Source organism: Oncorhynchus tshawytscha, linkage group LG08 (assembly GCF_018296145.1).
Source record: "Oncorhynchus tshawytscha isolate Ot180627B linkage group LG08, Otsh_v2.0, whole genome shotgun sequence".
Classification (NCBI taxonomy): Eukaryota; Metazoa; Chordata; class Actinopteri; order Salmoniformes; family Salmonidae; genus Oncorhynchus; species Oncorhynchus tshawytscha.
The window spans coordinates 8866327-8893548 of NC_056436.1; the positions used below are offsets into that span (position 1 = coordinate 8866327).

Here is a 27222-nt window from a genome sequence, read left to right on the forward strand (position 1 = left end):
TTGGTTAAGAAAAATATTTTTTAAATATATGCGAAGAAAAAAGATATACAAAGATATATATAAAGGGACACAACAAGAAGAAGACAAAATACGTCTGACTGCAATGTCATCTTGTATTACACCCAGTAGATATGGGAGTTTAGCAAAATTGGGTTTGTTTTCAAATTCTTTGTGGATCTGTGTAATCTGAGGGAAATATGTGTCTCTAATATGGTCATACATTTGGCAGGAGGTTAGGAAGTGCTGCTCAGTTTCCACCTCATTTTGTGGGCAGTCTGCACATAGTCTGTCTTCTCTTGAGAGCCAGGTCTGCCTATGGTGGTCTTTATCAATAGCAAGGCTATGCTCACTGTGTCTGTACATAGTCAAAGTTTTCCTTAAGTTTGGGTCAGTCACAGTGGTCAGGTATTCTGCCACTGTGTACTCTGTGTTTAAGGCCAAATAGCATTTGAAGTTGCTCAGTTTTTTTGTTCATTCATTACCATGCACCTAGTGTGTGTGTGTGTGTGTGTGTGTGTGTGTGTGTGTGTGTGTGTGTGTGTGTGTGTGTGTGTGTGTGTGTGTGTGTGTGTGTGTGTGTGTGTGTGTGTGTGTGTGTGTGTGTGTGTGTGTGTGTGTGTGTGTGTGTGTGTGTGTGTGTGTGTGTGTGTGTGTGTGTGTGTGTGTGTGTGTGTGTGTGTGTGTGTGTGTGTGTGTGTGTGTGTGTGTGTGTGTGTGTGTGTGTGTGTGTGTGTGTGTGTGTGTGTGTGTGTGTGTGAGAGTGTGTGTGTGTGTGTGTGTGTGTGTGTGTGTGTGTGTGTGTGTGTGTGTGTGTGTGTGTGTGTGTGTGTGTGTGTGTATGTACGTGTGTGAGAATTCATGAATTAAGTAATTAATGAAAGTGTGCTTTCATGTTAAATTGGCAATTGGCAACACATCCCTTATGGGATTAATTGACACATAAACAAACACGAATTTTCAGTAATAATTCCTCCGGTGTTCTGTGCAGTACGCACCGCATAAAGAATTTAAAATAATTCCATACATAATAGTGAATAAGGTTATCCAAGTAATAATAATAACCCTAGAGCAGAAATAGCAACACTAGAGCAGTAATAATAACCCTATAACAGCTGTAATAACAACACTAGAGCAACAATAATAATAACCCCGGAGCAGCAATAACAATAACCCTAGAGCAGTAACAATAACCGTGTAACAACTGTAATAATAACCCTAGAGCAGAAATAATAATAACCTTAGAGCGTAATAACAACACCAGAGCAGTAATAACAACACTAGAGCAGTAATAACAACACTAGAGAAACAATAATAATAACCCCGGAGCAGCAATAATAGTAACCCTAGAGCAGTAATAATAACCCTGTAACAGCTGTAATAATAACCCTAGAGTAGAAATAACAACACTAGAGCAGTAATAATAACCCTATTACAGCTGTAATAATAACCCTAGAGCAGAAATAACAACACTAGAGCAGTAATAACAACACTAGAACAAAAATAATAATAACCCCGGAGCAGCATTAATAACCCGAGAGCAGTAATAATAACCCAAGAGCAATAATAGTAACCCTAGAGCGGCAATAATACCCCCGGAGCAGTAATAATAACCCTGGAGCAGTAATAATAACCATAGAGCGGTAATAACCAGAGAGCCGCAGTAATAACCCTAGAGCAGCAGTAATAACCCTAGAGCAGCAATGATATCCCCAGAGCGGTAATAACCCCAAAGCAGCAGTAATAACCCTAGAGCAGCAGTAATAACCCTGGAACAGTAGTAATAACCATAGAGCAGCAGAAATAGCCCCCAGGGCAGTAGTAATAACCCTAGAGCGGCAGTAATAACCATAGAGCAGCAGTAATAACCATAGAACATCGGTAATAACCCTAGAGCAGCAGTAATAACCATAGGGCGGCAGTAATAACCCTAGAGCAGCGGTAATAACCATAGAGCAGCAGTAATAACCATAGAGCGGTAGTAATAACCCTAGAGCAGCAGTAATAACCCCAGAGCAGCAGTAATAGCCCCAGTGCAGCAGCAATAACCGTAGAGCAGCAGTAATAACCCCAGAGCAGCCGTAATAACCATAGAGCAGCAGTAATAGCCATAGAGCAGCAGTAATAACCCTAGAGCAGCTGTAATAACCCCCAGAGCAACAGTAATAACCCCAGAGCAGCAGTAATAACCCCAGCGCAGCAGTAATAACCCTCAGAGCAGCAGTAATAACCATAGAGCGGCGGTAATAACCCTAGAGTGGCAGTAATAACCATAGAACAGCAGTAATAACCCCAGAGCAGCAGCAATAACCATAGAGCAGCAGTAATAACCCTAGAGCAGCAGTAATAACCATAGAGCAGCAGTAATAACCCCAGCGCAGCAGTAATAACCATAGAGCAGCAGTAATAACCCTAGACCAGCAGTAATAACCATAGAGCAGCAGTAATAGCCCTAGAGCAGCAGTAATAACCATAGAACAGCAGTAATAACCCCAGAGCAGCAGTAATAACCATAGTGCAGCAGTAATAACCCTAGAGCAGCAGTAATAACCCCCAGAGCAGCAGTAATAACCATAGAGCAGCAGTAATAACCATAGAGCAGCAGTAATAACCCTAGAGCAGCAGTAATAACCCCAGAGCAGCAGTAATACCCTTAGAGCGGCAGTAATAACCCCCGGAGCAGCCTTAATAATCCTAGAGCAGCCGTAATAACCCCCAGAGCAGCGGTAATAACCCTAGAGCAGCAGTAATAACCCCCAGAGCAGCAGTAATAACCCTAGACCAGCAGTAATAACCCCAGAGCAGCAGTAATAACCATAGAGCAGCAGTAATAACCCGAGAGCAGCAGTAATAACCATAGAGTAGCAGTAACAACCCCAGAGCAGCAGTAATAACCCCAGACCAGCAGTAATAACCATAGAGCAGCAGTAATAACCCCAAAGCAGCAGTAATAACCATAGAGCAGCGGTGCTTCTTTCCAAGATGGCGTAGCAGTAAGTCGTCCTGTCTCGTCGTGTCCCTCGTATATATCGTCTATTTTTCGTTTTTTACATATTTTTCTTCAAAAACATTTTGCTAAACCTAAGCTTCCAAATACTCTCCTGCAACCCGCCTCACCCAATGTAGCTATTTTTCCTAAAGTATTTATATTTACTTCGGAACCGGAACCCCTCAACTGAAGCTAGCCGGCTAACCACCAGCTATGCTAGCGGTCTTCAGCTAACCGGTCATCAGCTAAGCTAACCTTTAGCTCGGAAAGCTCTCGCCAGCTCGAACAACGCGACTCTAACCAGAGCAAAACGGACCTATTTATTTTTCATCCCCGGATTCATCCCTGGATTCCCACCGCAAACGGAACATTTCAGCTGGATCTTCACAACTAGCTATCTAGCTAAACCGCAACCCCGGATGATTACTCCTGGCTAGCGCTTCCACCCACTTAGCGTGAAGCTAGCCCGGCCAGCGCACCTGTACTACCACCGTAGCATACTCCTGGGCTACAATACCCGGGCCCACGACCGGTCTATCGATGTCACCGCATGAAGAGGAATAAACAGACTCACCCCATCGCGACGTCCCCTAAAGGCCAACTCTCTAGCCCTCGCTATCTCCCTGCTTGCTAAACTCGGCCTGCTAACTGCTAGCTTGTCTAGCCCCGGTCCGCTAACTGCTACCTTGTTTAGCCCGGGCCTACGAACTGTTAGCTTGTTAGCACAGGCCTGCTAACTGCTAGCTTGTCTAGCCCGGGCCTACGAACTGTTAGCTTGTTAGCACAGGCCTGCTAACTGCTAGCTTGTCTAGCCCGGGCCTACGAACTGTTAGCTTGTTAGCACAGGCGTGCTAAACGTCTGAATCGCCACATCCCAAACACTCACCGGACCCATATTTACTTTCTATCTCTTCTTGATTTTTAATCTGTTTATACCTTTCCGGAAACCTGCCTCACCCAATGTGATACGGAATCGCTATTATTTTTAATTTTTAGAACACACTCAAGAACCTCCAGAAGCTAACCAGCTAACTAGCTACAAGCTATTTAGTCATTGTTAACTTTTTTTCAACCTGGATAACACTCGCCAGTCCAGCTTCCCTGCCCCATCCACCGCTGCCCCCTGGACACTGATCTCTTGGCTACATAGCTGATGCACTCTGGACTGTCCATTAATCACGGTACTCCATTCTGCTTGTTTATGTTTTATCTGTCGGCCCCGTTGCCTAGTCAACGCCATTTTACCTGCTGTTGTTGTGCTAGCTGATTAGCTGTTGTCTCACCTACTGTTTAAGCTAGCTTTCCCAATTCAACACCTGCGATTACTGTATGCCTCGCTGTATGTCTCTCTCAAATGTCAATATGCCTTGTATACTGTTGCTCAGGTTAGTTATCATTGTTCTAGTTCACAATGGAGCCCCTAGTTCTACTCTTCATACCCCTGATAACTCCTTTGTCCCACCTCCCACACATGCGGTGACCTCACCCATTACAACCAGCATGTCCAGAGACACAACCTCTCTCATCATCACCCAGTGCCTGGGCTTACCCCCGCTGTACCCGCACCCCACCATACCCCTGTCTGCGCATTATGCCCTGAATATATTCTACCATGCCCAGAAACCTGCTCCTCTTATTCTCTGTCCCCAACGCTCTAGGCGACCAGTTTTGATAGCCTTTAGCCGCACCCTCATACTACTCCTTCTCTGTTCCGCGGGTGATGTGGAGGTAAACCCAGGCCCTGCATGTCCCCAGGCACCCTCATTTGTTGACTTCTGTGATCGAAAAAGCCTTGGTTTCATGCATGTCAACATCAGAAGCCTCCTCCCTAAGTTTGTTTTACTCACTGCTCTAGCACACTCTGCTAACCCTGATGTCCTTGCTGTGTCTGAATCCTGGCTCAGGAAGGCCACCAAAAATTCAGAGATTTCCATACCCAACTATAACATCTTCCGTCAAGATAGAACTGCTAAAGGGGGAGGAGTTGCAGTCTACTGCAGAGAGAGCCTGCAAAGTAATGTCATACTTTCCAGGTCCATACCCAAACAGTTCGAACTACTAATTTTGAAAATTACTCTCTCCAGAAATAAGTCTCTCACTGTTGCCGCCTGCTACCGACCCCCCCTCAGCTCCCAGCTGTGCCCTGGACACCATTTGTGAATTGATCGCCCCCCCATCTAGCCTCAGAGTTTGTTCTGTTGGGTGACCTAAACTGGGATATGCTTGGCACCCCGCCAGTCCTACAATCTAGGCTGGATGCCCTCAATCTCACACAAATCATCAAGGAACCCACCAGGTACAACCCTAACTCTGTAAACAAGGGCACCCTCATAGACGTCATCCTGACCAACTGGCCCTCCAAATACACCTCCGCTGTCTTCAACCAGGATCTCAGCGATCACTGCCTCATTGCCTGTATCCGCTACGGAGCCGCAGTCAAACGACCACCCCTCATCACTGTCAAACGCTCCCTAAAACACTTCTGTGAGCAGGCCTTTCTAATCGACCTGGCCCGGGTATCCTGGAAGGACATTGACCTCATCCCGTCAGTTGAGGATGCCTGGTCATTCTTTAAAAGTAACTTCCTTACCATTTTAGATAAGCATGCTCCGTTCAAAAATGCAGAACTAAGAACAGATACAGTCCTTGGTTCACCCCAGACCTGACTGCCCTCGACCAGCACAAAAACATCCTGTGGCGGACTGCAATAGCATCGAATAGTCCCCGGGATATGCAACTGTTCAGGGAAGTCCGGAACCAATACACGCAGTCAGTCAGGAAAGCTAAGGCCAGCTTCTTCAGGCAGAAGTTTGCATCCTGTAGCTCCAACTCCAAAAAGTTCTGGGACACTGTGAAGTCCATGGAGAACAAGAGCACCTCCTCCCAGCTGCCCACTGCACTGAGGCTAGGTAACACGGTCACCACCGATAAATCCATGATTATCGAAAACTTCAATAAGCATTTCTCAACGGCTGGCCATGCCTTCCGCCTGGCTACTCCAACCTCGGCCAACAGCTCTGCCCCCCGGCAGCTCCTCGCCCAAGCCTCTCCAGGTTCTCCTTTACCCAAATCCAGATAGCAGATGTTCTGAAAGAGCTGCAAAACCTGGACCTGTACAAATCAGCTGGGCTTGACAATCTGGACCCCCTATTTCTGAAACTTTCCGCCGCCATTGTCGCAACCCCTATTACCAGCCTGTTCAACCTCTCTTTCATATCGTCTGAGATCCCCAAGGATTGAAAGCTGCCGCAGTCATCCCCCTCTTCAAAGGGGAGACACCCTGGACCCAAACTGTTACAGACCTATATCCATCCTGCCCTGCCTATCTAAGGTCTTCGAAAGCCAAGTCAACAAACAGGTCACTGAACATCTCGAATCCCACCGTACCTTCTCCGCTGTGCAATCTGGTTTCCGAGCCGGTCACGGGTGCACCTCAGCAACACTCAAGGTACTAAACGATATCATAACCGCCATCGATAAAAGACAGTACTGTGCAGCCGTCTTCATTGACCTTGCCAAGGCTTTCGACTCTGTCAATCACCATATTCTTATCGGCAGACTCAGTAGCCTCGGTTTTTCGGATGACTGCCTTGCCTGGTTCACCAATTACTTTGCAGACAGAGTTCAGTGTGTCAAATCGGAGGGCATGCTGTCCGGTCCTCTGGCAGTCTCTATGGGGGTGCCACAGGGTTCAATTCTCGGGCCGACTCTTTTCTCTGTATATATCAATGATGTTGCTCTTGCTGCGGGCGATTCCCTGATCCACCTCTACGCAGACGACACCATTCTATATACTTTCGGCCCGTCATTGGACACTGTGCTATCTAACCTCCAAACAAGCTTCAATGCCATACAACACTCCTTCCGTGGCCTCCAACTGCTCTTAAACGCTAGTAAAACCAAATGCATGCTTTTCAACCGATCGCTGCCTGCACCCGCATGCCCGACTAGCATCACCACCCTGGATGGTTCCGACCTTGAATATGTGGACATCTATAAGTACCTAGGTGTCTGGCTAGACTGCAAACTCTCCTTCCAGACTCATATCAAACATCTCCAATCGAAAATCAAATCAAGAGTCGGCTTTCTATTCCGCAACAAAGCCTCCTTCACTCACGCCGCCAAGCTTACCCTAGTAAAACTGACTATCCTTCCGATCCTCGACTTCGGCGATGTCATCTACAAAATGGCTTCCAACACTCTACTCAGCAAACTGGATGCAGTCTATCACAGTGCCATCCGTTTTGTCACTAAAGCACCTTATACCACCCACCACTGCGACCTGTATGCTCTGGTCGGCTGGCCCTCGTTACATATTCGTCGCCAGACCCACTGGCTCCAGGTCATCTACAAGTCCATGCTAGGTAAAGCTCCGCCTTATCTCAGTTCACTGGTCACGATGGCAACACCCATCCGTAGCACGCGCTCCAGCAGGTGTATCTCACTGATCATCCCTAAAGCCAACACCTCATTTGGCCGCCTTTCGTTCCAGTACTCTGCTGCCTGTGACTGGAACGAATTGCAAAAATCGCTGAAGTTGGAGACTTTTATCTCCCTCACCAACTTCAAACATCAGCTATCTGAGCAGCTAACCGATCGCTGCTGCTGTACATAGTCTATTGGTAAATAGCCCACCCATTTTCACCTACCTCATCCCCATACTGTTTTTATTTATTTACTTGCTCTTTTGCACACCAATATCTCTACCTGTACATGACCATCTGATCATTTATCACTCCAGTGTTAATCTGCAAAATTGTAATTATTCGCCTACCTCCTCATGCCTTTTGCACACATTGTATATAGACTCCCCCCTTTGTTTTCTACTGTGTTATTGACTTGTTAATTGTTTATTCCATGTGTAACTCTGTGTTGTCTGCTCACACTGCTATGCTTTATCTTGGCCAGGTCGCAGTTGCAAATGAGAACTTGTTCTCAACTGGCCTACCTGGTTAAATAAAGGTGAAATAAAAAAATTAAAAAAATAACCCTAGAGCATCAGTAATAACCATAGAGCAGCAGTAATAACCCTGGAGCAGCAGTAATAACCATAGAGCAGCAGTAATAACCCTAGAGCGGCAGTAATAACCATAGAGCAGCAGTAATAATCATAGAGCAGCAGTAATAACCCCCAGAGCAGCAGTAATAACCCCCAGAGCAGCAGTAATAACCCCCAGAGCAGCAGTAATAACCCTAGACCAGCAGTAATAACCATAGAGCAGCAGTAATAACCCCCAGAGCAGTTGTAATAACCATAGAGCAGCGGTAATAACCCTAGAGAAGCAGTAATAACCATAGAGCAGCAGTAATAACCATAGAGCAGCAGTAATAACAGTAATAGATACAGGAAAACGGAATGTGTTTGAACCCGGTCCGGCAAACAGTGAAGATTCAAATGTGAGACAGGCCTACAAGATCTATATACATACGTGCCTCTTGCTATGTATCTGGAGCTAAATATTTTTTATCATTTATTAATTATAGTTTTTTTTATTTTTTATTCCACGCTTTATAAAAAAATACACATTGCGTGTGTGTGTGTTTGTGTTTGTGTGTTTAGGCACGTTTGTCATTATTAGCCTCATTACAGGTGTACATTACCATGCACAGTTGAGAATGTGTCTGTTTGTGCATCACCTGAAACCCTGACAGTGTATCTCTACACAAGTGACACATAACACAACACGACACGACAAACAACATTTAGCAACACCACACACACACACTGCTAGTGCTAACACACTGCTAGTGCTAACACACACTGTGACAATATGGCGTCATGGAATATTATGGATCCTTGTTGAGACACTGAAAGAAAAAATACGAATAAAAGTCTGGTGAGCTGAGAAGAAATATAATTAGAAGCTAGAAGGTTCGAGCCCTGAATGCTGATTGGCTGACAGCCGTGGTATATCAGACAGTATACCACGGGTATGATAAAACATTTTTACTGCTCTTATTACGTTGATAACCAGTTTATAATAACAATAAGGTACCTCAGGGTTTGTGATATATGGCTGATATGCCACGTCTAAGGGCTGTCTCCAGGCATTCCGCGTTGCGTTGTGCTTATGAACATCCCCTCGCCGTGGTATATTGGCCATATACCACACCCCTTTGTGCATTATTGCGCAAATATAATTTGCCTTCAAGCATGTGCTTCACAAAGAATCAATTGACCACGGTGACACGAGACGCTACCGTCTTGTTCACCGACTAAATACAGTCATTAAAATGTGATGTCAAAATGGACAGATCTCATTTCCTCATTATATAACTTTCAAAGAGCGAGGCCTGTGTGTGTGTGTGTGTGCGTGTATATGTGTGTGTGTGTGTGTGTGTGTGTGTGTGTGTGTGTGTGTGTCTCTGTGTGTGTCTCTGTGTGTGTCTGTGTGTGTCTGTGTGTGTGTGTGTGTGTGTGTCTGTGTGTGTAGTGGTAAGGCCTGTGATGTCAATGCAGTATTCAGGATATTCAAAGCAATCATCTTTCCCAGAGGGGATTACGGGACTAAAGCCAGTGTCCCATTCAGAGAGGATAAAGCCCACAGTATTAATCTAGTGGAGTAGGCCTGTTCACAGCACCTCCCCCAACCACCCCTCTTCTCTAACCCCACCCCCCTCTCTCATCCCCCTCATTCCCTCTCCCCCTCATTCCCCCCCCCGTCATCCCCCTCCCACCCACCTCATACGTGCCCTCTGCTATATATCTGGAGCTAAATATTTATTTGAATTTAGTTACAGGTTGTCTTTCTCCCCTAACCCCCCATCCCCATCTCCACCTTCTTTCCCCTCTCCCTCTCCCCCTCTTTCCCCTCCCCCATCTTTCCCTCTCCCTCATCCCTCATCCCCCTCCCCCTCATCCCCCTCTCCCCCTCATCTCCCCTCTCCCCCTCTTTCCCCTCTCCCTCATCCCTCATCCCCCTCCCCTCTCCCCCCTCTCCCCTCTCCCCCTCCCCCCTTTCCCCCTCCCTCATCCCCCCCCCCCCCTCCCCCCTCTTTCCCCTTTCCCTCATCCCCCCCCTCCCCCTCTTTCCCCCCCCTCATTCCCCTCTCCCCTCATCCCCCCTCCCCCTCTTTCCCCTCTCCCCTCACCCCCCTCCCCTCATCCCCCTCTCCCCTCTCCCCCAGGCAGGGCACCAATCACATACACTTGCATAACACACAGTCCCTCTTTCACTTTCTCTCTCTCTCTTTATCTTCTACGCTTTATCTCTCTCTTCACCCCCAACCCCGTCACTCGATGTTTCTCTCCCCAACGATGGATGTGCACGTACACATAAACACAAACTACCTCACGCACAAACACACACAAACTAATACACAAACACACACAAACTCACACACACAAACTCACACACACACACACAAACACACACAAACTACCTCACGCACAAACACACAAACACACACACACACAAACACACAAACATACACAAACACACACAAACTACCTCACGCACAAACACACAAACACACACACACACACACTCATACACAAACACACACACACACAAACACAAACAAACAACACACAAACACACCCAAACACACTCATACACAAACACACAAACACACACAAACACACAAACATACACAAACACACACAAACTACCTCACGCACAAACACACAAACACACACACACGCACACACTCTCATGCACACACAAACACACAAACACACACAAACACACTCATACACAAACACACACAAACACACACAAACAACCTAATACACAAACACACACAAACAAACTAATACACAAACACACACAAACACACACGAACAAACTAATACACAAACACACACAAACAAACTAATACACAAACAAACAAACTCATACACAAACACTCTCACGCACAAACACACAAACACTCTCACATACAAACACACAAACACACACAAACACTCTCACGCACAAACAAACTCATACACAAAAACAACCTTATACACAAACACACACAAACAAACTCATACACAAAAACAACCTTATACACAAACACACACAAACAAACTCATACACAAACACACACAAACAAACTCATACACAAACACACACAAACAAACTCACGCACGCACGCACAAACACACATGCTCAGACCTTTATCTCCCTCCCTCACACATGAATACATACAACCTGACACATGCCAAGCCATTAGCCAGTTTGCTACTATATGTATATTAATACCCATCCTCCACAGAGCTCTATGTTAATACCCATCCTCCACAGAGCTCTATGTTAATACCCATCCTCCACAGAGCTCTATGTTAATACCCATCCTCCACAGAGCTCTATGTTGTTAATACCCATCCTCCACAGAGCTCTATGTTAATACCCATCCTCCACAGAGCTCTATGTTAATACCCATCCCCCACAGAGCTCTATGTTTAATACCCATCCTCCACAGAGCTCTATGTTAATACCCATCCTCCACAGAGCTCTATGTTGTTAATACCCATCCTCCACAGAGCTCTGTTGTTCATACCCATCCTCCACAGAGTTCTATGTTAATACCCATCCTCCACAGAGCTCTATGTTAATACCCATCCCCACAGAGCTCTATGTTCTACCCATCCTCCACAGAGCTTGTTAATACCCATCCTCCACAGAGCTCTATGTTAATACCCATCCTTCACAGAGCTCTGTTGTTCATACCCATCCTCCACAGAGCTCTATGTTAATACCCATCCTCCACAGAGCTCTATGTTAATACCCATCCTCCACAGAGCTCTATGTTGTTAATACCCATCCTCCACAGAGCTCTATGTTAATACCCATCCTCCACAGAGCTCTATGTTGTTAATACCCATCCTCCACAGAGCTCTATGTTAATACCCATCCTCCACAGAGCTCTATGTTAATACCCATCCCCCACAGAGCTCTATGTTTAATACCCATCCTCCACAGAGCTCTATGTTAATACCCATCCTCCACAGAGCTCTATGTTAATACCCATCCTCCACAGAGCTCTATGTTGTTAATACCCATCCTCCACAGAGCTCTATGTTGTTAATACCCATCCTCCACAGAGCTCTATGTTAATACCCATCCTCCACAGAGCTCTATGTTAATACCCATCCCCCACAGAGCTCTATGTTAATACCCATCCTCCACAGAGCTCTATGTTGTTCATACCCATCCTCCACAGAGCTCTATGTTGTTCATACCCATCCTCCACAGAGCTCTATGTTAATACCCATCCTCCACAGAGCTCTATGTTAATACCCATCCTCCACAGAGCTCTATGTTGTTAATACCCATCCTCCACAGAGCTCTATGTTAATACCCATCCTCCACAGAGCTCTATGTTAATACCCATCCTCCACAGAGCTCTATGTTAATACCCATCCTCCACAGAGCTCTATGTTGTTCATACCCATCCTCCACAGAGCTCTATGTTAATACCCATCCTCCACATAGCTCTATGTTAATACCCATCCTCCACAAAAAAATCAGACAGAGCATACTTTCATATTTGTGGATGTGTATATAATCTCACCTATTTCTTACCAACTAAAACAGCCTACAGAGCATTCAAATTCAAATCTGGACCTCAATGCCAGTTCCACTGCTTTTTAAAAGTGTTCCCTGCTAATCAAGGACTGATTTAGACCTGGGACACCAGGTGGTTGCAATTAATTATCAGGTAGAACAGAAAACTAGCAGTACTCCGGACCTCTAGGGGTAAGATCAGAATACTCCTTTCCTAGACTCTAAGACATTTTTTTAAACAGTTATTCTGCTGTCCACATAGGATAACCCACTTTGGTTCCAAGTAGAACCATTTTGGGTTCAATGTAGAACCCTCTGTTTAAGTGGTTCTACCTGGAACCAAAAAGGTTCTACCTGGAACCAAAAATGATTATTCAAAGGGTTCTCCTATGGTAACAGCTGAACGTAAGACTATATAGAGACATAAACAGTACAGTAGTACAAATAGATATAATTCTGCTCTGGCATACTGTCAGTCGTCATGCAGGAAGTCAACAACATTTCTCTCTTCTCTCTTCTACAATACAAGCGCTCCCGAGCGGAGCAATGGTCTGAGGCACTTCATCTCAGTGCTAGAGGCATCACTACAGACCCTGGTTCGATCCCGGGCGCCGACAGAGATGGCCGCCTCGCTTCGCGTTCCTAGGAAACTATGCAGTTTTTTGTTTTTTTACGTGTTATTTCTTACACTAGTACCCCAGGTCATCTTAGGTTTCTTTACATACAGCCGACAAGAACTACTGAATATAAGATCAGCGTCAACTCACCATCAGTACGACCAAGAATATGTTTTTCGCGATGCGGATCCTGAGTTCTGCCTTACAACCAGTGTAACCGAGTGGATCACATGCAGCGACCAAAAAAAAAAAACGACTCAGAAAAAGAGGGAAACGAAGCGGTCTTCTGGTCAGACTCCGGAGACGGGCACATCGTGCACCACTCCCCAGCATTCTTCTTGCCAATGTCCAGTCTCTTGACAACAAGGTTGATGAAATCCGAGCAAGGGTAGCATTCCAGAGGGACATCAGAGACTGTAACGTTCTCTGCTTCACGGAAACATGGCTCACTGGAGAGACGCAATCCAGCGGTGCAGCCAGCGGGTTTCTCCACGCATCGCGCCGACAGAAACAAACATCTCTCTGGTAAGAGACGGGCGGGGGCGTATGCCTTATGGCCAACGTGACATGGTGTGATGAAGGAAACATACAGGAACTCAAATCCTTCTGTTCACCTGATTTAGAATTCCTCACAATCAAATGTAGACCGCATTATCTACCAAGAGAATTCTCTTCGATTATAATCACAGCCGTATATATCCCCCCCCAAGCAGACACATCGATGGCTCTGAACGAACTTTATTTAACTCTCTGCAAACTGGAAACGATTTATCCGGAGGCTGCATTCATTGTAGCTGGGGATTTTAACAAGGCTAATCTGAAAACAAGACTCCCTAAATTTTATCAGCATATTGATTGCGCAACCAGGGGTGGAAAGACCCTGGATCATTGTTACTCTAACTTCCGCGACGCATATAAGGCCCTGCCCCGCCCCCTTTCGGAAAAGCTGACCACGACTCCATTTTGTTGATCCCTGCCTACAGACAGAAACTAAAACAAGAAGCTCCCACGCTGAGGTCTGTCCAACGCTGGTCCGACCAAGCTGACTCCACACTCCAAGACTGCTTCCATCACGTGGACTGGGAGATGTTTCGTATTGCGTCAGACAACAACATTGACGAATACGCTGATACGGTGTGCGAGTTCATTAGAACGTGCGTTGAAGATGTCGTTCCCATAGCAACGATTAAAACATTCCCTAACCAGAAACCGTGGATTGATGGCAGCATTCGTGTGAAACTGAAGGCACGAACCACTGCTTTTAATCAGGGCAAGGTGTCTGGTAACATGACTGAATACAAACAGTGCAGCTATTCCCTCCGCAAGGCTATCAAACAAGCTAAGCGCCAGTACAGAGACAAAGTAGAATCTCAATTCAACGGCTCAGACACAAGAGGTATGTGGCAGGGTCTACAGTCAATCACGGACTACAGGAAGAAACCCAGCCCAGTCACGGACCAGGATGTCTTGCTCCCAGGCAGACTAAATAACTTTTTGCCCGCTTTGAGGACAATACAGTGCCACTGACACGGCCTGCAACGGAATCATGCGGTCTCTCCTTCACTGCAGCCGAAGTGAGTAAGACATTTAAACGTGTTAACCCTCGCAAGGCTGCAGGCCCAGACGGCATCCCCAGCCGCGCCCTCAGAGCATGCGCAGACCAGCTGGCCGGTGTGTTTACGGACATATTCAACCAATCCCTATACCAGTCTGCTGTTCCCACATGCTTCAAGAGGGCCACCATTGTTCCTGTTCCCAAGAAAGCTAAGGTAACTGAGCTAAACGACTACCGCCCCGTAGCACTCACATCCGTCATCATGAAGTGCTTTGAGAGACTAGTCAAGGACCATATCACCTCCACCCTACCTGACACCCTTGACCCACTCCAATTTGCTTACCGCCCAAATAGGTCCACAGACGATGCAATCTCAACCACACTGCACACTGCCCTAACCCATCTGGACAAGAGGAATACCTATGTGAGAATGCTGTTCATCGACTACAGCTCGGCATTCAACACCATAGTACCCTCCAAGCTCGTCATCAAGCTCGAGACCCTGGGTCTCGACCCCGCCCTGTGCAACTGGGTACTGGACTTCCTGACGGGCCGCCCCCAGGTGGTGAGGGTAGGCAACAACATCTCCTCCCCGCTGATCCTCAACACTGGGGCCCCACAAGGGTGCGTTCTGAGCCCCCTCCTGTACTCCCTGTTCACCCACGACTGCGTGGCCATGCACGCCTCAACTCAATCACACACAGACAGCATCGTGAGGAAGGCGCAGCAGCGCCTCTTCAACCTCAGGAGGCTGAAGAAATTCGGCTTGTCACCAAAAGCACTCACAAACTTCTACAGATGCACAATCGAGAGCATCCTGGCGGGCTGTATCACCGCCTGGTATGGCAACTGCACCGCCCTCAACCGTAAGGCTCTCCAGAGGGTAGTGAGGTCTGCACAACGCATCACCGGGGGCAAACTACCTGCCCTCCAGGACACCTACACCACCCGATGCTACAGGAAGGCCATAAAGATCATCAAGGACATCAACCACCCGAGTCACTGCCTGTTCACCCCGCTGTCATCCAGAAGGCGAGGTCAGTACAGGTGCATCAAAGCTGGGACCGAGAGACTGAAAAACAGCTTCTATCTCAAGGCCATCAGACTGTTAAACAGCCACCACTAACATTGAGTGGCTACTGCCAACACACTGTCAATGACACTGACTCTACTCCAGCCACTTTAATCATGGGAATTGATGGGAAATTATGTAAATATATCACTAGCCACTTTAAACAATGCTACCTTATATAATGTTACTTACCCTACATTGTTCATCTCATATGCATACGTTGATACTGTACTCTATATCATCGACTGCATCCTTATGTAATACATGTATCACTAGCCACTTTAACTATGCCACTTGGTTTACATACTTATCTCATATGTATATACTGTACTCGATATCATCTACTGTATCTTGCCTATGCTGCTCTGTACCATCACTCATTCATATATCCTTATGTACATATTCTTTATCCCCTTACACTGTGTATAAGACAGTAGTTTTTTTTTGGAATTGTTAGTTAGATTACTTGCTCGTTATTACTGCATTGTCGGAACTAGAAGCACAAGCATTTCGCTACACTCGCATTAACATCTGCTAACCATGTGTATGTGACAAATAAAATTTGATTTGATTTGATTTGATTTGATTTATCACAACCGGCTGTGATCGAGAGTTCAATAGGGTGGCACACAATTGGTCCAGCGTCGTCCGGGTTAGGGGGGGGATCTGGCCGGGGTAGACCGTCATTGTGAAATAAGAATTTGTTCTTAACTGACTTGCCTAGTTAAGTAAAGGTTAAATATATATATATTTTTAACTACAATAAATCATGAATGACTCTTCCCCCTGAACTACACCCCCACAGACATGATCAAGATATTACATAATTTTTCTTGCACTTACATTCACGCTTGTCTGTTTTCTTCCTACCCCAGGTGGAGAGGTTGGGCAACAACAACTCTACCATGCTGACTCTCAACAGGAAGCTCAGCACCCTCCCGTACGACTGTGGGCCACTTAAACACTATCATCAAGTTTGCTGACAACACAACGGTGGCAGGCCTGATCACCAACAGTGATGAGACAGCCCTACAGGGAGGAGGTCAGATACCTGGCAGTGTGGTGCCAAGACAACAACCTCTACCTCAACATCAGCAAGACCAAGGAGCTGATGGTGGACTACAGGAAGTAGGGGAGCGGTGCACATCCCCATCGACGGGGCCGCAATGGAGCGGGCCAAGAGCTTCTAGTTCCTCTGTGTCCACATCACTGAGGACTTACCATGGTCCCCTCACACCAACACAGTCATAAGAAGGCACGGGACCTCTTCTCCCTCAGGAGGCTGAAACGATTTGGCCCCTAGGATCCTAAGGAACTTTTACGGCTGCACCATCGAGAGCCTCCTGACTGGTTGTCTGGTATGGAAACTGCACCGCCCTTGACCGGAAGGCCCTACAGAGGGTGGTGTGGACGGCCCAGCGCTTCACTGGGGGTGAGCTCCCATCCATCCAGGCAATATATGCCAAGCAATGTTTGAGAAAGGTCTAAAAAATGACCAAAGGTTCCAGCCACCCAAAACATGGATTGTTCTCCATGCTCCCGTTAGACAGGCGGTACCGGTGCATCAACGTACAGACCAACAGAGACCTAAACAGCTTCTATCTCCTGGCCATAAGACTGTTAAATGCGAAGACCACCGCTCTCCCTCTCCCACAGACTAGCCAGACTGACTCTTTGTACATCCACAGGTCACTACCCACTCAGACACACACACCCTCACTGTCACCCTCACTCACACCAAACACACTGTCACGTTTTATCAAGGTGGGTGGAATCAGGCGCAGAGAGCAGGTTTCAGTGATTCAAACAGTTTATTCTCCGGCGCAAAAAAAACACGGTCAACCCAACACACAGGGTGAATAATCCAACACACAGGGTGAATAACCCAACACACAGGGTGAATAACCCAACACACAGGGTGAATAACCCAACACACAGGGTGAATAACCCAACACACAGGGTGAATAACCCAACACACAGGGTGAATAACCCAACACACAGGGTGAATAACCCAACACACAGGGTGAATAACCCAACACACAGGGTGAATAACCCAACACACAGGGTGAATAACCCAACACACAGGGTGTATAACCCAACACACAGGGTGAATAACCCAACACACAGGGTGAATAACCCAACACACAGGGTGAATAACCCAACACACAGGGTGAATAACCCAACACACAGGGTGAATAACCCAACACACAGGGTGAATAACCCAACACACAGGGTGAATAACCCAACACACAGGGTGAATAACCCAACACACAGGGTGAATAACCCAAACACAGGGTGAATAACCCAACACACAGGGTGAATAACCCAACACACAGGGTGAATAACCCAACACACAGGGTGAATAACCCAACACACAGGGTGAATAACCCAACACACAGGGTGAATAACCCAACACACAGGGTGAATAACCCAACACACAGGGTGAATAACCCAACACACAGGGTGTATAACCCAACACACAGGGTGAATAACCCAACACAGGATCAAAATAGACCGGAGAATAAAACACCAAATGACATGAATACAAAAACAATCCCGCACAAAACAAGGGCGGGACAACCTACTACATATAAGGACGTTAATTAAACTAAACTACACACAGGTGAACCTAATAAGACAAAACCAACAGACAAACGAAAAAGGGATCGGTAGTGGCTAGTAGGACAGTGATGACGACCGCCGAGCACCGCCCGAATAGGCAGGAGAGCCAACTTCGGCGGAAGTCGTGACACACACACACGCATACACACTCACACACACCCTCACTCACACACTCATTACTGACACCACACACTCACACATACCCTCACACACACACTCATTACTGACGCCACACACTCACACACACCCTCACCCACACACTCATTACTGACGCCACACACTCACACACACCCTCACCCACACACTCATTACTGACGTCACACACTCACAGAAACTCTCGCTCACACACTCATTAGTGACACCACACACTCACAGACACCCGCACACACACCCTCACACGTACCCTGCTGCTAAAATTATTATTGATTAGATGTATTACTACCACTATGCTGTTGTTCATTGATTATTGATTTCTATTACCATTAGTTTCTAGCAATGTATCCTGCTACTGGTCACTATTACTGTTGTTTACATGTTGTCATGTTCGTCGTATACATAATAAGTGGACCAAGGTGCAGCGTGAGTAGAGTTCCACATATATTTATTAAAGTGAACCTTCAAAACAACAAAGAATAAACGACCAGTTCGTAGAGCAACTATAATGAAACAATATCCCACAAACGCAGATGGGAAAAGGACCACTCTAAGTATGATCCCCAATTAGAGGCAACGATCATCAGCTGCCTCCAATTGGGATCCATACTCACACCAACATAGAAATGCAAGACCAGAACACCCCCTAGTCACGCTCTGACCTATTGCACCATAGAGAACCCCAAGGGCTCTCTATGGTCAGGGCGTGTCACATGTATATATTACCACTAGTATATTAGTATATTACCACTAGTATATTAGTATATTACCACCAGTATTTATATAGTCCTGCTACCAGTCACTTTTCATCCCTGTTTACATGTATATATTACTACTAGTATATTACCACCAGTATTTATTTGGTCCTATTCTGTATATCCACCTATCACGCCTATACTCACACTCTTGTACAGACACACACACTAACACTAACACCCACACACTTAGAATTAGATACACACACTCACACTAACAATCTTACAATGAAGAATGTTTCTCCCCCAAATGGTTAGCGGGTTTGGGATTTAGGGACAGTAAAGCTGATCCTAGACCAGTACAAGGGCATATTTTACACTGAGCTAGCCTAAACGCCACCACTTTGGAACCCCCATTATGTGCGTTAGTGAGTGATCCTAGCCTAACTCAGCCACTAGGTCACCACTAAACGCCACCACTTTGGAACCCCCCCCCCATTATGTGCGTTAGTGAGTGATCCTCACAGCCTAACTCAGCCACTAGGTCACCACCTGTTGTTATGTTCTGTTCTCACCCTGCTTGACCAAACCCAGGCTCCATAAGCCGCATTAAGGCCATGGACAACAAGGAATGTGCCAACTCTCCACCTGTAAATACACACCCGTGAACAACTTCAACATACTGTCATTTAACCTACACACCATCTCAGAAAGATGTCTGTGTGGCAGACCTTCCCTGCTTCCCATTAAAACTGGAGCAGAGATAATCTAGTGCTCCTGTCTCATTATCCTGAGTTAGAACAATGAATGGGAGAGATCAGTGTGGTTTAACCAGACTGAATACGAAGTGAATCAACTGTGAAATCAGTTTGGATGTCAAGCTGCTGGAGTTCTACCTACAAACTGTATCTCAGGAAGAGGTCAGGGGTCATGCTGAAACGTCAGTCAGTCTGCCAGTCCCTGCTAGACCCTGCTTCCATTAAAACTAGGCCTATAGTGCAAAGCAAAGATAATCAAGTGCCTCAGCATCATCATCCCAATGAATGGATGTGACCCGGGTGAGTCTGAGGCTTTCTACGAGCAGCTTTCCTTCCCCATTGTTTGTGTGACTGAGTTGAAGAGTGCAGGCTTCCTCTTCATAGGACAAAACCCTGGATAATACAGAATCATAGAATCATAACATAGAATCCTGCATATTCAAGCAACAGCACTACACAGGCCTATCGTAGGCCACACTGTCACTGATGTAGAAACAAACACATTTTGATCTCCCTACCTACATATTTCGTATACTACCTACCGCCGCTGTGCCCTTGAGCAAGTCACTTTGATCCAGGGGCACTGCTCGGCAACAGCTGATCTCAGCCTGTGATGTGTGTGTTGCGTGTCAGGTTGGGTACTATGACAACAATAAATAAAGAATATCTGTGTAACTGGACTAATAAAGCAAATGTTGTATTGTATTCTACCTCGATGTGGATAGCTCAGACTGAGCAGGTTGTCTCCTCTGACACACATATACAGAAATACACTGGGCTCCCAGGGTTAATGCTCTGGGCCTTTTGGCTCAATGTAAACTATTAAGACGTGTGAAGGATATCCCCTTGGCAGTGTGAGACGGCACAGGGAACCTGGCAACCTTCCAGCTCCTCTTCCACTGGGGTTTCCGATTACATATTCTGTATTAGATAGGCTATATCATCATCACTTCCTGTCCCTGTCTTGGTGGACCAAACTATATCATCATCACTTCCTGTCCCTGTCATGGTGGACCAAATTATATCATCATCACTTCCTGTCCCTGTCTTGGTGGACCAAACTATATCATCATCACTTCCTGTCCCTGTGTTGGTGGACCAAACTATATCATTATCACTTCCTGTCCCTGTCTTGGTGGACCGAACTAAATCATCATCGCTTCCTGTCCCTGTATTGGTGGACCGAACTATATCATCATATCTACCTGTCCCTGTCTTGGCGGACCCAACTATATCATCATCACTTCCTGTCCCTGTGTTGACACACCAAACTATATCATCATCACTTCCTGTCCCTGTGTTGGCAGACCCACCTATATCATCATAACTTCCTGGCCCTGGGTTGGCGGACCCAACTATATCATCATCACTTCCTGTCCCTGTGTTGACACACCCACCTATATCATCATCACTTCCTGTCCCTGTGTTGGCGGACCGATCTATATCATTATTACTCCATGTCCCTGTGTTGGCGGACTAAACTATATCATCATCACTTCCTGTCCCTGTGTTGGTGGACCAAACTACTTCATCATCACTTCCTGTCCCTGTGTTGGCGGACCAAACTATATCATCATCACTTCCTGTCCCTGTGTTGGCGGACCAAACTATATCATCATCACATCCTGTCCCTGTGATGGCGGAACAAACTATATCATCATCACATCCTGTCCCTGTGTTGGCGGACCAAACTATATCCTAATCACCTCCTGTCCCTGTGTTGGCGGACTAAACTATATCACTTCCTGTCCCTGTGTTGGCGGACCAAACTATATCATCATCACTTCCTTTCCCTGTCTTGGTGGACCAAACTATATCATCATCACTTCCTGTCCCTGTGTTGGCAGACCAAACTATATCATCATCACTCCATGTCCCTGTGTTGGCGGACCAAACTATATCATCATCACTTCCTGTCCCTGTGTTGGCGGACCAAACTATATCCTCATCACTTCCTGTCCCTGTGGTGGCGGACTAAACTATAACACTTCCTGTCCCTATGTTGGCGGACCAAACTATATCATCATCACTTCCTTTCCCTGTCTTGGTGGACCAAACTATATCATCATCACTTCCTGTCCCTGTGTTGGCGGACCAAACTATATCATCATCACATCCTGTCCCTGTGATGGCGGAACAAACTATATCATCATCACATCCTGTCCCTGTGTTGGCGGACCAAACTATATCCTAATCACCTCCTGTCCCTGTGTTGGCGGACCAAACTATGTCATCATCACTTCCTGTCCCTGTATTGGTGGACCAAACTATATCATCATCACTTCCTGTCACTGTGTTGGCGGACTAAACTATATCACTTCCTTTCCCTGTCTTGGTGGACCAAACTATATCATCATCACTTCCTGTCCCTGTGTTGGCGGACCAAACTATTTCATCATCACTCCATGTCCCTGTGTTGGCGGACCAAACCATATCATCATCACTTCCTGTCCATGTGTTGGCGGACTAAACTATATCACTTCCTGTCCTTGTGTTGGCGGACCAAACTATATCATCATCACTTCCTTTCCCTGTCTTGGTGGACCAAACTATATCATCATCACTTCCTGTCCCTGTGTTGGCGGACCAAACTATATCATCATCACTTCCTTTCCCTGTCTTGGTGGACCAAACTATATCGTCATCACTCCATGTCCCTGTGTTGGTGGACCAAACTATATCCTCATCACTTCCTGTCCCTGAATTCGTGGACCGAACTATATCATCATCACGTCCTGTCCCTGTGTTGGCAGACCGAACTATATCATCATCACTCCATGTCCCTGTGTTGGCGGACTAAACTATATCATCATCACTTCCTGTCCCTGTGTTGGCAGACCCACATATATCATCATAACTTCCTGGCCCTGGGTTGGCGGACCCAACTATATCATCATCACTTCCTGTCCCTGTGTTGACACACCCACCTATATCATCATAACTTCCTGGCCCTGTGTTGGCGGACTAAACTATATCATCATCACTTCCTGTCCCTGTGTTGGTGGACCAAACTACTTCATCATCACTTCCTGTCCCTGTGTTGGCGGACCAAACTATATCATCATCACTTCCTGTCCCTGTGTTGGCGGACCAAACTATATCATCATCACATCCTGTCCCTGTGATGGCGGAACAAACTATATCATCATCACATCCTGTCCCTGTGTTGGCGGACCAAACTATATCCTAATCACCTCCTGTCCCTGTGTTGGCGGACCAAACTATGTCATCATCACTTCCTGTCCCTGTATTGGTGGACCAAACTATATCATCATCACTTCCTGTCACTGTGTTGGCGGACTAAACTATATCACTTCCTTTCCCTGTCTTGGTGGACCAAACTATATCATCATCATTTCCTGTCCCTGTGTTGGCGGACCAAACTATATCATCATCACTCCATGTCCCTGTGTTGGCGGACCAAACCATATCATCATCACTTCCTGTCCATGTGTTGGCGGACCAAACTATATCATCATCACTTCCTGTCACTGTGTTGGCGGACTAAACTATATCACTTCCTGTCCCTGTGTTGGCGGACCAAACTATATCATCATCACTTCCTTTCCCTGTCTTGGTGGACCAAACTATATCATCATCACTTCCTGTCCCTGTGTTGGCAGACCAAACTATATCATCATCACTCCATGTCCCTGTGTTGGCGGACCAAACTATATCATCATCACTTCCTGTCCCTGTGTTGGCGGACCAAACTATATCCTCATCACTTCCTGTCCCTGTGGTGGCGGACTAAACTATAACACTTCCTGTCCCTATGTTGGCGGACCAAACTATATCATCATCACTTCCTTTCCCTGTCTTGGTGGACCAAACTATATCATCATCACTTCCTGTCCCTGTGTTGGCCGGCCAAACTATATCATCATCACATCCTGTCCCTGTGATGGCGGAACAAACTATATCATCATCACATCCTGTCCCTGTGTTGGCGGACCAAACTATATCCTAATCACCTCCTGTCCCTGTGTTGGCGGACCAAACTATGTCATCATCACTTCCTGTCCCTGTATTGGTGGACCAAACTATATCATCTTCACTTCCTGTCACTGTGTTGGCGGACTAAACTATATCACTTCCTTTCCCTGTCTTGGTGGACCAAACTATATCATCATCACTTCCTGTCCCTGTGTTGGCGGACCAAACTATATCATCATCACTCCATGTCCCTGTGTTGGCGGACCAAACCATATCATCATCACTTCCTGTCCATGTGTTGGCGGACCAAACTATATCATCATCACTTCCTGTCACTGTGTTGGCGGACTAAACTATATCACTTCCTTTCCCTGTCTTGGTGGACCAAACTATATCATCATCACTTCCTTTCCCTGTCTTGGTGGACCAAACTATATCATCATCACTTCCTGTCCCTGTGTTGGCAGACCAAACTATATCATCATCACTCCATGTCCCTGTGTTGGCGGACCAAACTATATCATCATCACTTCCTGTCCCTGTGTTGGCGGACCAAACTATATCCTCATCACTTCCTGTTCCTGTGGTGGCGGACTAAACTATAACACTTCCTGTCCCTGTGTTGGCGGACCAAACTATATCATCATCACTTCCTTTCCCTGTCTTGGTGGACCAAACTATATCATCATCACTTCCTGTCCCTGTGTTGGCCGACCAAACTATATCATCATCACTTCCTGTCCCTGTGTTGGTGGACCAAACTATATCATCATCACTTCCTGTCCCTGTATTGGTGGACCAAACTATATCATCATCACTTCCTGTCACTGTGTTGGCGGTCTACACTATATCACTTCCTGTCCCTGTGTTGGTGGATCAAACTATATCATCATCACTCCATGTCCCTGTGTTGGCGGACCAAACTATATCATCATCACTTCCTGTCCATGTGTTGGGGGCCCAAACTATATCATCATCACTTCCAGTCCCTTTGTTGGCTGACCAAACTATATCATCATCACTTCCAGTCCCTGTGTTGGCTGACCAAACTATATCATCATCACTTCCTTTCCCTTTGTTGGTGGACCAAACTATATCATCATCACTCCATGTCCCTGTGTTGGCTGACCAAACTATATCATCATCACTTCCAGTCCCTGTGTTGGCTGACCAAACTATATCATCATCACTTCCTTTCCCTTTGTTGGTGGACCAAACTATATCATCATCACTCCATGTCCCTGTGTTGGCTGACCAAACTATATCATCATCACTTCCAGTCCCTGTGTTGGCTGACCAAACTATATCATCATCACTTCCTGTCCCTGTGTTGGCGGCCCAAACTATATCATCATCACTTCCTTTCCCTGTGTTGGTGGACCAAACTATATCATCATCACTTCCTGTCCCTGTGTTGGCAGACCAAACTATATCATCATCACTTCCTGTTCCCTGTGTTGGTGGACCAAACTATATCATCATCACTTCCTGTCCCTGTATTGGTGGACCAAACTATATCATCATCACTTCCTGTCACTGTGTTGGCGGTCTACACTATATCACTTCCTGTCCCTGTGTTGGTGGATCAAACTATATCATCATCACTCCATGTCCCTGTGTTGGCGGACCAAACTATATCATCATCACTTCCTGTCCATGTGTTGGGGGCCCAAACTATATCATCATCACTTCCTGTCCATTTGTTGGCGGACCAAACTATATCATCATCACTTCCAGTCCCTGTGTTGGCTGACCAAACTATATCATCATCACTTCCTTTCCCTGTCTTGGTGGACCAAACTATATCATCATCACTTCCAGTCCCTGTGTTGGCTGACCAAACTATATCATCATCACTTCCAGTCCCTGTGTTGGCTGACCAAACTATATCATCATCACTTCCTGTTAATGGGTGGAGGCCGTCCTCTTTGAACCTTATAAAGATACACATGTTCTCGTCCAGCGACATGAGTGATCCTCTGGCAGCATGCGTGGGTGGACTAGGTGCAAATGTCATATAACTCATGTAATATTGTCACATTCACTTTTGCTTGAGAACTGCTTGACATTACACAGCCACGTGCACTAAACTAAACAGACTGATTATTGATCTCCATATAACCTAACATTTGAACCTAAATTATTACAAAGAAAAGGTCAATTGCAATATCGCACCATGTTACCAATTATGTTTACACAGCATCTTGACATTTGTTTTCAGAAAACAACCTAAATGAGGTAAAGGCTGAATGACCAATTTCTGTAGAGATAAACGATATAAAAAAAAAACAGGTCTAGCTTGCAAATGTTTTTACTCTCTAACAAATCACACGATTGGTATCTCGTGCAGCTTTTCTAGAAACAAACCTTTACTAATGCTCTCAACGTTTCTGTAGCGTAGCCTGTGGTTTACCCGGCTCTTTCTAGAATGAGCGCTCAAGCGCTGTCCGTGGTTCTGAAATTGACTACCCTCGTACCGCGCGCTCATTGCAACATGCAACACTGTTGATAAGCAGCTTTATCACGGGTGAATTAAAATGGGACGTTACTCGAAGATAAATCCTTACTCTGTCTTAACAACAACATAATCGGATTTGATACCGATGTAAAAGTAATTTATTTTGACGAAACTAAAGAATACTATATTGAAAGTGGTTGAGATAGACTTTACAAACCCTAATTTACAAAATAATCGGCGACACCACACTGTTTTGAAACTTGGCTCAGCCATTAAAAATAAACTCTTATTTTCTTTAATTAAATAACCTATTATTTTTTATCTCAACTGAACGGAATCGTTCAGAAACATACCTGAAGTTGTTTTCAGTGGACCGTCGTCAGTTCAGGACTGGAAAATGTCTCCTTGGTGCTACCCCCACCTTCTAGTTCCTACTGCTGCCTCGCTTCAAAAGGATTGCCCTCGGAGGAAACTCCGCCCCGCCTGCAAGCGACAGGCTCCACCCTCAACAAAGATGGTTGCGCTCTCTGACGTCACAAGCCCGTAATGAAGATGCGGCTCACAGCTTGATGTTTAGGCATTAGTGGTGACTGATAATAAAGTATAACCAGGTAAAAAGTTAAACGGTAGGTGACTGATATACACTTCCCTGCTGTTTGTGGAGGTGGTAGTCAGACTCGTAGGGATGTTGGGAACTTGTAACAGATTCTAAATAATACAGACAGCTCACGATAAAAGCCATGTCCAAAAAAAGCAACTTCCTTTTTTGAGTACCTGTGACCCATCATGTTAACCACCGGCTGGAGATTGGCTCTGTGATTCTGTCATCCTCCAGACAGGCGTTATTGGTCTCCATGAAGAGAAGCAGGTCTCTGTAGC

General features: G+C 46.0%; 1 protein-coding gene across 4 annotated transcripts in view; it reads right to left on the reverse strand.

Moving 5' to 3' along the window:
• The window catches only part of LOC112256941 (synaptosomal-associated protein 25-B), an 89372-nt gene extending 62581 nt beyond the window's left edge, over positions 1-26791 (reverse strand). For all 4 annotated transcript variants that reach the window (XM_024430536.2, XM_042325182.1, XM_024430534.2 and 1 more), the window contains exon 1: positions 26697-26791. The gene's annotated coding sequence lies outside the window, so the exon portion shown is untranslated. The remainder of the gene's footprint in view (positions 1-26696) is intronic.
• Between the last annotated feature and the right edge of the window lie 431 nt (positions 26792-27222).